This window comes from Sesamum indicum, linkage group LG1 (genome assembly GCF_000512975.1).
Source record: "Sesamum indicum cultivar Zhongzhi No. 13 linkage group LG1, S_indicum_v1.0, whole genome shotgun sequence".
Classification (NCBI taxonomy): Eukaryota; Viridiplantae; Streptophyta; class Magnoliopsida; order Lamiales; family Pedaliaceae; genus Sesamum; species Sesamum indicum.
Window position 1 is genome coordinate 2,989,123 of NC_026145.1, and position 10,073 is coordinate 2,999,195.

Sequence of the window (10,073 nt, forward strand, 5' to 3'; positions counted from 1 at the left end):
AACCATGGGACCGTAAAATTTTATTAATTTAGAGAGATATTAATATATTGATAAATTAATATTTTATTAATTAAAAGAGAGACTTTTTAAATTCAGCAAATTTAGTACATATGTATTGAAAATAAATGAATTCATATATGTTTCATTGATTATATTCATGCATCAACCAATTCTTTGTAACTAATTAAAGATATTCATGTATAATATCAATGCATTGTATACAATTAACTATTATATTCATAGACACATGTATCAATTCATTGAAATTGTACTTAAATATACATGTTTACATTAATTCATTGCACTTAAATAACTATTATAGTCAATTAAATATATTCATGCATGATGAATGAAACATATACTATATAAATCTCAATATGCAAATAAAATAATTCATAACACCCAACCATGTCTTCTCATCTAAAAGGCATCGCAAAATCATCCATGAATGATCAAATGCTTAAAGCATTATGTGAGTATAAGAGAGACCATCCCACAAGCACTCAAAAAGATTTACAAGAGTCAGTTGATAAAAAATATTGTTTGAAAATTAGTCAAGATACAATATCAAACACTCTCAAGAGATTATCGGAGTACCTTTCAGCCAACTTTGAGAAGGATGGGGATATTAAGCGACACAGCGAAATATCCAGATATGGAAAAGGTTCTTTATGAATGGTTTTTTCAATAACAATGAGTTAACATGACCTGATAGCTTATTTTGGAGAAAGCAAAGGATATAATGAAGCTTTTGTATCCTCAACACCCTCATGAACATCAATTTTCTCAAGGTTGGCTTGAAAAATTCAAGGTAAGACATGGTATTAAATCATTTCGTCATTTTGGAGAAAGTGGTTCCATTGACATGCAGGACATGGAAATGAAACTAGAGGCTATAAGGGAGAAAAAAAACCAATTTTTGAAGGATGTTTTTAATTTGGATGAAACAGGTCTGTTTTACAGGTTACAAGCTGATCACTCTCTTGCAACCAAGCAACTTGAGGGAAGAAAGCAAGACAAAGAGAGATTTACAATTGTTATTTGTTGCAACGAGGATGGTTCGAAAAAAAATCTCCTTTATGGATTATTGAAAAATATGCAAAGCCACGTTGCTTCAAAAATATCAACATGAGCAGCATCAATTGTCATTATCATGCCAGCAAGAGGGCATGGATGACTAGTGTGCTTTTTGATGAATATGTTCGCTAGTTCACAAAATGAATGGCAGAATCTTGTTGATGGTTGACAATTGTCCAGCCCATCCAAAAAATATTGAAGGGTTACAGAATGTTGAGTTTTTTTTTTTTTTTTTGCCACCTAACATGACATCAAAGATTCAACCATGTGATGCAGCAATAATTAGAGCTTTCAAGATGCACTATCGTAGGAGATTTTACAAAAATCTATTGGAAGGTCATGAGTTGGGGCTACCTAATCCTGAAAAGATTAATGTTTTAGATGCCATCAATTTTGCAGTCTCCGCTTGGACAACCAATGATTCTCAAGTGTCAATAGCAAATTGCTTTCGGCACTACAAAATCCATTCAAATGAAGAAATCTCAAGCGACTCAAGTGAGACAAACTTTGAAGAAAACCTACATGAGCTTGAGAATATGGTCAAGGATGTTGGTTATCGCAATGAAATGGACATCAACAAATTGATGGACTATCCAGGTGAAAATGATGAATGTTCAATGTTTCAAAGTTTAAAGGAAATTGTTGTTGATATTATTGAAGATCCTAATAATGATGAAGTTGAAGATGATTCAATACCGTTGGAACCAGTCACGAGAAAGGAGGCTTTGAGCGCGACAACAACTGCACAATTTTTTATTGCAGCTAGAGAACTAGACACCGAAACTCTTGGGTGCAATTAAAATAGTTAGGGATGAAATCCAATTAGATTTAAATTTTTAAAAAAATCAAGTAAGAATAGATTCATATTTTAGCAAATTACCGTAATATTTATAATTGTAATATTTATGAATTATTAATTTAGATTTTTAATGGGATCTAATATTTATAAAAGAATTTTTCGAAAAATTATTATCTTATCGAATTTGATGATTTTTTACATAGGCCCAAGTCGGGACCGAAAGATTTTATTATTTTAGAAAGTATTAATATATAGAGGTTTTACTGTAGTTGTAAGGAGCAACATTACAATTTATGAATGATATTACAACTAATTCCTTTTCTTCCCAATCCTGTTCATTTGTAAGCAACTTCTTATCTTTTCTCTCTATTTTTTGGTTCAAAGTTCTTAACACACAATTTCTGCCCAAAGCCTGGCGCTGCCACCACCTGCTTCCCGCCAAGTGTGCTTTCAGACGGCGATGGGGGAGGAGGGTGGAGCAGGAGAGAATGAAGATCCTAAGGGTGGGGGAGACAGGCGGTGGAAGGTCGGCGAACGGCAAGAAAGAGAGATTTTTTTGTAGTGGAGGGAGGATGGAGTGGGGCGGTCTGTTGGGCCGAAGGGGGAGGGGCAATAGGTTGGCTTGGGAGGGAGGGGTGTGATATGTATATATATAGTACACATATATACATCTATATTACAAATATGTTTGTATAAATATATTATACATCACAGTTGATAAACCATGGCTATCATACTTAGGCGTCTGTATATTATGTGATGAGGGTGCAATGGAGACACATATTCATCTATTCTTTCGAGGCCGTTATGCCAGAAGCTGCCTGACAGCGATTCGGCGGATTGTTCGGTTTGAATGGCCTAATAGAGAGTGGTCACGGGACGTTGAGTGGGATGCAAGGAAATGAAAAGGAAAACATATGATTAACTTGGTTTATCGTGCACTCCTGGCTGCTTGCATTTACCACATTTGGAGGGAATGAAATTTGAGACGCTTTGAGCATACGGAGCGACCACCGAATATAATAGCCACTATTATTGTGGAAGATATTAGACAGAGAATTATCAGTATTAATTTATCTCATTCTGTTAGTTCATGTGCGTTATATAGATTATGGCGTATCACTTGGCCTGTCGAGGGAGAAACCACTAGTTGAGCACTGTTGTACTGTACGATCTTGTTTTATTAACGAAACTTACATTTACCCAAAAACAAAATATATTACACATATATTTAGAAAAAATATATTTTGTATATAATTATATATGTAGATTGAATTTAGACCGTTTATTTATAAAAATAAGATCTAACTGTTGTAACATAAGATATAAATAAAAAAAATAGAAAAAAAGAAATGATACATGTGTTAAACCACTTGCATAAGGGGGGTATTTGCTTATTTTAAAAACATAAGGAGGTAAATTGAGAATTATTTTTCACAAAGAGGACGGATGCTTGCTATTTTTTAATAACACAAGGGGTAAATTGTATTTTTTTATTTATTTTTATATGATAAATACTTTCCCTATTACTTACATACTTTTATTTGAATTAATTATTTGAAAAAGAATGAATTTAAGAAAGAATTTCCAAGGAGTAAAATGAGAGGAGAAAAGAAAAATTATACAATTATAAGAGATACAGACAAGCAAATGCAATGTAGAGGAAGAAAAATGATGGCAAATGAAAAACTGGTAAATGGTTTTGTCATTTTTTTGTGTAATATAGGATTAATTTAGTGAATATATTAAATATACATCAAATTTAATTACTTTAACTCTTTTCTTAGCATACATTGAATGCATACATGAATTTATAAACAATATTTTAATTTAGTGGTTAAAAATAAGGTTCTTATAAACAAGGGTTTGAGCTCCATCAGATGTGTGGATTTTTGTCTTATTTTCTATAAATTATCATAATTTCTTTACTATTCTTGGTCATGTTAATATATTGGTTTGTTGATGTATTATTTAGTTTATCGAAATGTTAACATAATTATAAATATACTTACCATTTAAAAAAACAAGATTGATTTGCTAATTTTGAAATTATAAATAAATTTATGAAAAACCTCTGAACCATCCTATCAAGCAGTCGTATCCTTCCCATATTCTATAAATCCTAAGTCATATAAAAACTTTTTATACTTTTTTTTCTACGCATAATTAATTTTGTAGAGCTATATTTGAATTGAGAAATTTGTATTCGAGGGAATAATTCTAAAAAAAATAATAACATCATATTAAAAGAATTCAAAATCAGTCACTGTAAATCAAAACATAGTTCAAATTTAAATTTAAATGATTTGGAATCATTTAAATTCAATCGAAGTTACAGGTTTGAAATTATTTTATTTTGATCCTTCTTTAAGGGGAGTATAGTTAAGATCCTCAAATTGGGTTAAAATGGTTTTTGGAAATTTGAGATTTTTTAATTTTTTTTTTTTTATAACAAGCTGACGAAGCACGTCGTATGCGGATGCACAATTAAAATCTTTATTATATTTATTTATTTAAATAAAGTAATAATAAAATGAATAGCTTATTAAAATTATTAAAGTATTTTAGTTTTAGATGCGCATCAAAAGAACTAATTAGAGAATTTTTATTTTATAAAAGAGAAAGTTATTATTTAGGGTATTTTAATTATAAGAAGAAACATATTTGATGTGGTAAAATAGAGCGGAAGTAATAACGACATAAATACTCCCCGCAAAGGATAAACTATAAAAAATAATGATAGAATCTATGTATTTTAGTATCTGGTCAGATTTAATTAATTTGTCTCAATCGGAACACCCTTCTTTAGAAACCTTGATCAACAAATAGATGGATGGTTGAGATTTTACCACATGGATCCATATAAATATGAACGTCTGGACCATATATATATATATGGTGACAACAATAGGAACAAGTATCACTAGAAAAAAATATCATTTTTTGCTATGGTTAATTACTAAAGTCAACAAAAGAAAATCTTATTAAATACAAATCAACCATAGCTTCGCAACGGTCATTCGCCGTTGTTTCTGCAAGTTTGGCCAAAAATTTAGCTATGGTCAAAACAAGGGCTGCTCGTGGGGCAGTTTCAGTTTTTTTAAAGCTATTTTCAAATCGAAACCATTGACAATTTTATAAAATATTTTTTTAAATTGACACTTTTAGAATCAAAATTGTGGTTTTGCGCGGTTTCATGTTTTTATACTTATATAAAGTAAGACGTCGAGACTAACAAAAATAAAAAAATAAAACAAGTGTTTGTATGTAACAATTAAGAAAAACGAACATTATGGACCATAGACCACCAAACACTCTCCACAACTTTAAGTGGATTAAAACATGAGAACATATTTAGTAATTCAACAAGGAAACACTTAATACAACAAAGATAAAGGGTGGGTTATGGACATATTAAATATATTATTAAGAAAGCATATCAAATTTAGTTGTATCCTTAATTAATATTTGATAAACAGTACTAGGCAATACTGTAGGTAATCAAATTTAGTTGTATCCTAACGAAGATTCCTTTCAAATATGTCCGTCAAAATTGCACAAAAGCTCGATCCTTCCAATTTTGAGAACAATAAAATCTTTATCAATAGATTCGGTAAATATCTAAAAGCATACATTGACAGAGAACAAAGAAAATAAGCAAAAAGATAAAACTGAGATAGAAGGTGATAAGAGAGAAAAGGGAGGAGGAAATGGGGGATAAAACACATATGGGAGGAAAATTTGAATAAAAGATTGTGATAATCATCAAATGTAATGGGCTTAAAGAACTAATTAAGCATCTTTTTAATAATATAAATTTTACCAAAATGGGCTTTGTAATATGGATCTTTAATAATATATGGATTTTAGGCTTATATAATTTTTTAATATGAAATTCTCTAAAAAAAATTCATTACTTTATCAAATATTATATATAATTTAAAAATTAATTATACATTTAGCGGTGTGGTTTGATTTTTGGAGATTTTTTTAAACTTTGAACTGACACCAAAACCCAATTGTGCAGTGTAATTTTACTCCAAATTTAGAATTGTGATTTGAAAAACAAATAATAAAAAATGGTTTGATTCGATCTGGTTCGGGCAGTTTTAGGCCAAAACCACAACAATTATTTTGACTATAGCTAAAAATTATGGCGAACATTGTTTAATCGTGGTAAAAATTTAAATTTTTACTTTAGTTTTATTTAACTATGGTTAGTAATATTTATTTACGATGATTTTTAAACCTTGATTATTTATAACATAGCGAAAACTCACGTCTTTTTTTATAGTGTATGTTGACATTTGGTTTAAATTCTAAGCTCTAGCTCTTAAATACTCACTCATACCAAAATTCAAACTGATCCAGAAAGGATCTTTATTGTGGAGCTGGCCGACAAACGCGACGTATGTTCTTTTCTCATGTACCCTTCTTACCTGCTCAAAATCGTGCTTACACAAAGACTCTTAGTTGTATTAATATTGACTATTAAAATAATTAAATTATTTTAAGATGCTCGCACTTAATAAATAATATTGATAATTCACATACCCTTATAAACAAGGCCCTGTTGCCCTGATCAGTATTAAAATTTAGATCATATTAACAAATTATTGAGGTACAAGATTCTTGTACATGTCTGATTAAAATTTATTAAACTTCTGAAACCTTGAACTTTTATTCTTAGTACATATCTCTTCCAATAAAACATGATCACTTGATACATATTTTGTTCTTGCGGTCCCACAAATAATATGATGTTTGAATCTAAAATATACTAATGATATTTTATTTTAATGGTTAAAATTAAAGTCCCACAAATAAATTCGAAGTCATATATTTGAGTTCCGTCAAATATGTGGGTATTTGTCTAACTTTTATATGAGTTTTTAAAATCATTGTAATTTATTTCATGATCTTGAATTATATTGATGTATCGATTGAGTCGACGTATTACTCAATTTATTGAGATATGATATTGTATAATTACTGTCTCTTCAAATAATAATAAGAAAAAAATATTATTTTAGTCTGCAAAGTATGCCTAATTTTAATTTTAGTCCAATAACTATGTGCATTTTTTTTTAGGTCCAGTAACTTACGAAATTGCTTACTTTTAATCCTGTGGCAGATTTTCGGACAATTTTACCCCCATGAGTGCATATGGACGAAAACTGCCTTTCAAAAGTTGCATAGGGGTAAAATTGTCCGAAAATCTACCAGAGGACTAAAAGTAAGCAATTTCGTAATTTACTGGACCTAAACGAAAATAGACATAGTTATTGGACTAAAATAAAAATTAGACATACTTAGCGGACTAAAATAATACTTTTTCCTAATAATAATACTAACAACAACAACGATAATAATGGGCCACTTTTGGATTTATTATTCCTTTTTAACGCAAAACAATATATAATAATTTTTTTACAATTTAATATATTCAATGTAAGCAAGCGTCCAATATTAATTGCAAATGAGGAGTTCGAAGGATCTATAAATCACAAAGCTTCATCTCTTAGAACAACGCCACAAAATTTAAAACTTAAATGAAGTTAGGGCCAATAATATTTCACGCATCAAAACATAAATCGAGTCGCAAATCGAGTCGCAAGTCGTATAATATGATATATAAATATAGATTATCCTAACTATGGTGGGTCATAAACTTGGCTGAGATGAATGAAGAAGTCGCAATAATCAGTGAGGTGGGTTCCATATTAGTCAATGTGTTTCCAAAAAGACTACCTTCTTGGACCACATACCCTAATAAATAATCAATAATTAAATAAAATTATAGAGAAAAAATGGAATATTGTGAAAAATTCGAAGTGAGAAATACAATTATCTCTATATATAGAACAATGACAATTTTATAATTTTGCTATGATATCTACAGTTTCATTATTAATTGTTGCACTTTGTGTGACTTTGATGATATGAATTTCCATTAATCATAAATATGCTACTGAGTTTTTGCCATAAAAAGATTATTATTGAATGTAATATTAATAATTATTGTTAAAAATCATAATAAGTAATTATTATTAAAAATTATTGGCCGCAACTAAGACCATGATAAAATTATTTTTCATGATTTTTTTATTTTTGATTTCATATTTCTAAAAAAAATTTAGTTTTTATAATAACGTTCATCCAACATCACATTTTGTATATAATATCTTTAATTTTTTTGGAAAATAAAATTTTAGCAAGTATTAAGTTGACATTTTTATTTTATCGTCTAAATATTACATTATTATATCACATATTATGGAGAAATCAATAATTTTTCAAGCAAAAAAAAATATTTATAATTGTATCAAATCTCATCTCACATCGTAAACCCTTTACATAAACAAGAGGGTTACTAAAAAATTTATTTTTCTACAGCACCAAACAATATAAATCTATAAGTTCTCTTTTTTGCAAAATCGGTCCCTCATGATGGCAATAATTAACCGATGACCACTGTTGAAACAGAAGTATCACAATTATTAAAATAAACACACTTTTATCATCATAATTAGGTTGATATCGCTTTGTCTCTTGTAATCATACATTCGTATCTTGTCACATGAAAACTTTTTGGACCTAAAACCTCAATACCACATATTTCGTTTCATCATAAATAATAATAAAGCATGAACTAAAACCCTAAATTTACCACCAACCATATGCTTTTCAAAGGAAAATTGTAATTTTAGTTTTATAATTTATGAGTGATAGTTTTAATTATGTAAGAATTGATTTTTATAATTTTAAAATTTTGATAAGTTTAAGTCTTTTTTTTTTTTACCAATTTAATCAAAAAATTGCATGTAATTTCTCCATGACTTAATTAAATTGACAATTTATCGTGTAGGATAAAAAATGTCATCCCTAAGTTATTGCATTTTTCCGTATTTTAACCTTAGTAAAATTAAATGGTATAGACTGGTTTGATTTTTAATTAGCCTCGCCTACATAAATAATGACCGACAGTCGTGCTTTTTACTATTAACGATAATAACTAACCACAATAATAATTCATATTTTTTCTAATACAAAACAGAACTGTTTGATGAAAATAATTACATTAAACTTAAATGAAAATCGAATAATTAAGGTTTTTTTACACGTATAATTAATTATTCACCACTAAATGTTTATTTATGATAGAAAAGTGTGGTTGGTAGCAGAAAAATGTAGAAAAAGAGAGTGTTTAGAATGATAGTAGATTGAATAATTATGTTGATAAAAGGGATTTATGCTCTAAAAGTAAGCAAAAGCAAATCTTGATTAATCAACCTACCCAACACCCAAACAAGGTATTTGGTTTGCTTTACAGAAGAGGACAAGTAGGGAATTAAAAGAATTGTTTTCTCTCGAGCCCGTGTGGTAACTACGTGTAATTATGAGGGGTTAATTAAGAAAAATAATTAATTATGACCAATGAGACGTGAGATTAGTGAAGAGGTCGGAGGCAATAATGATGTGATTAGTTGTTTGTGAAAGCTACGTTGTAACTTAAAAAAGGAGTGTTTGTTGTGAGTTGAGGAACTCTGATGCTTTTATACAATTTTTGGAAAAATCAAAGAATAATTTGCAATAACGTTATTAGTGAAGTTGAAATCTTTCTCTTTCTGACACATGAATATTAACTTAATCCTGACTTTTAATTAGTGCGAGTAACAGTCTTTGATTTTATAAATGCGTGTGTGTGATTTTTGCAAGCATGAGAGAGGGAGGAGTCGGAGGTGTCTACAGAATTCACATTGTGTTATCAGTGTAGGTTTTGGGAGATTCGAATTGTCTTTACGAATTTCACTTACCATATTTTCTTTCTATTGACAATTGCGACAACCAATACACACACACATATTTATATATATATATATATATATATATATATATATTTCCTTTTTTTTGGCGGGGGTGTGGGGTGAGGGATTGGGATGGGGGATTTCAATGTATGTGATGTTGACCTGCATCCGATATTAGTTGCAAATTAAGAATTTGAGTGACTTATGAGCCTTGAGCTTCTTTCCTAAATAGACATTTTTTTTCAAGGACAAACTTTAGGCTCTAGCTAAAACGGATAATATCTCACACAATAATACATCTAAAGTATAACAGGCTATATTAGTATGTCATTGAGTTTAGAGAACACGATTACGATATGAGTCTTGCACTAATGTTATGATTTAGATTG

General features: G+C 29.3%; 1 pseudogene; it reads left to right on the plus strand.

Moving 5' to 3' along the window:
* LOC105156406 lies at positions 409-1,962 on the plus strand (annotated as a pseudogene).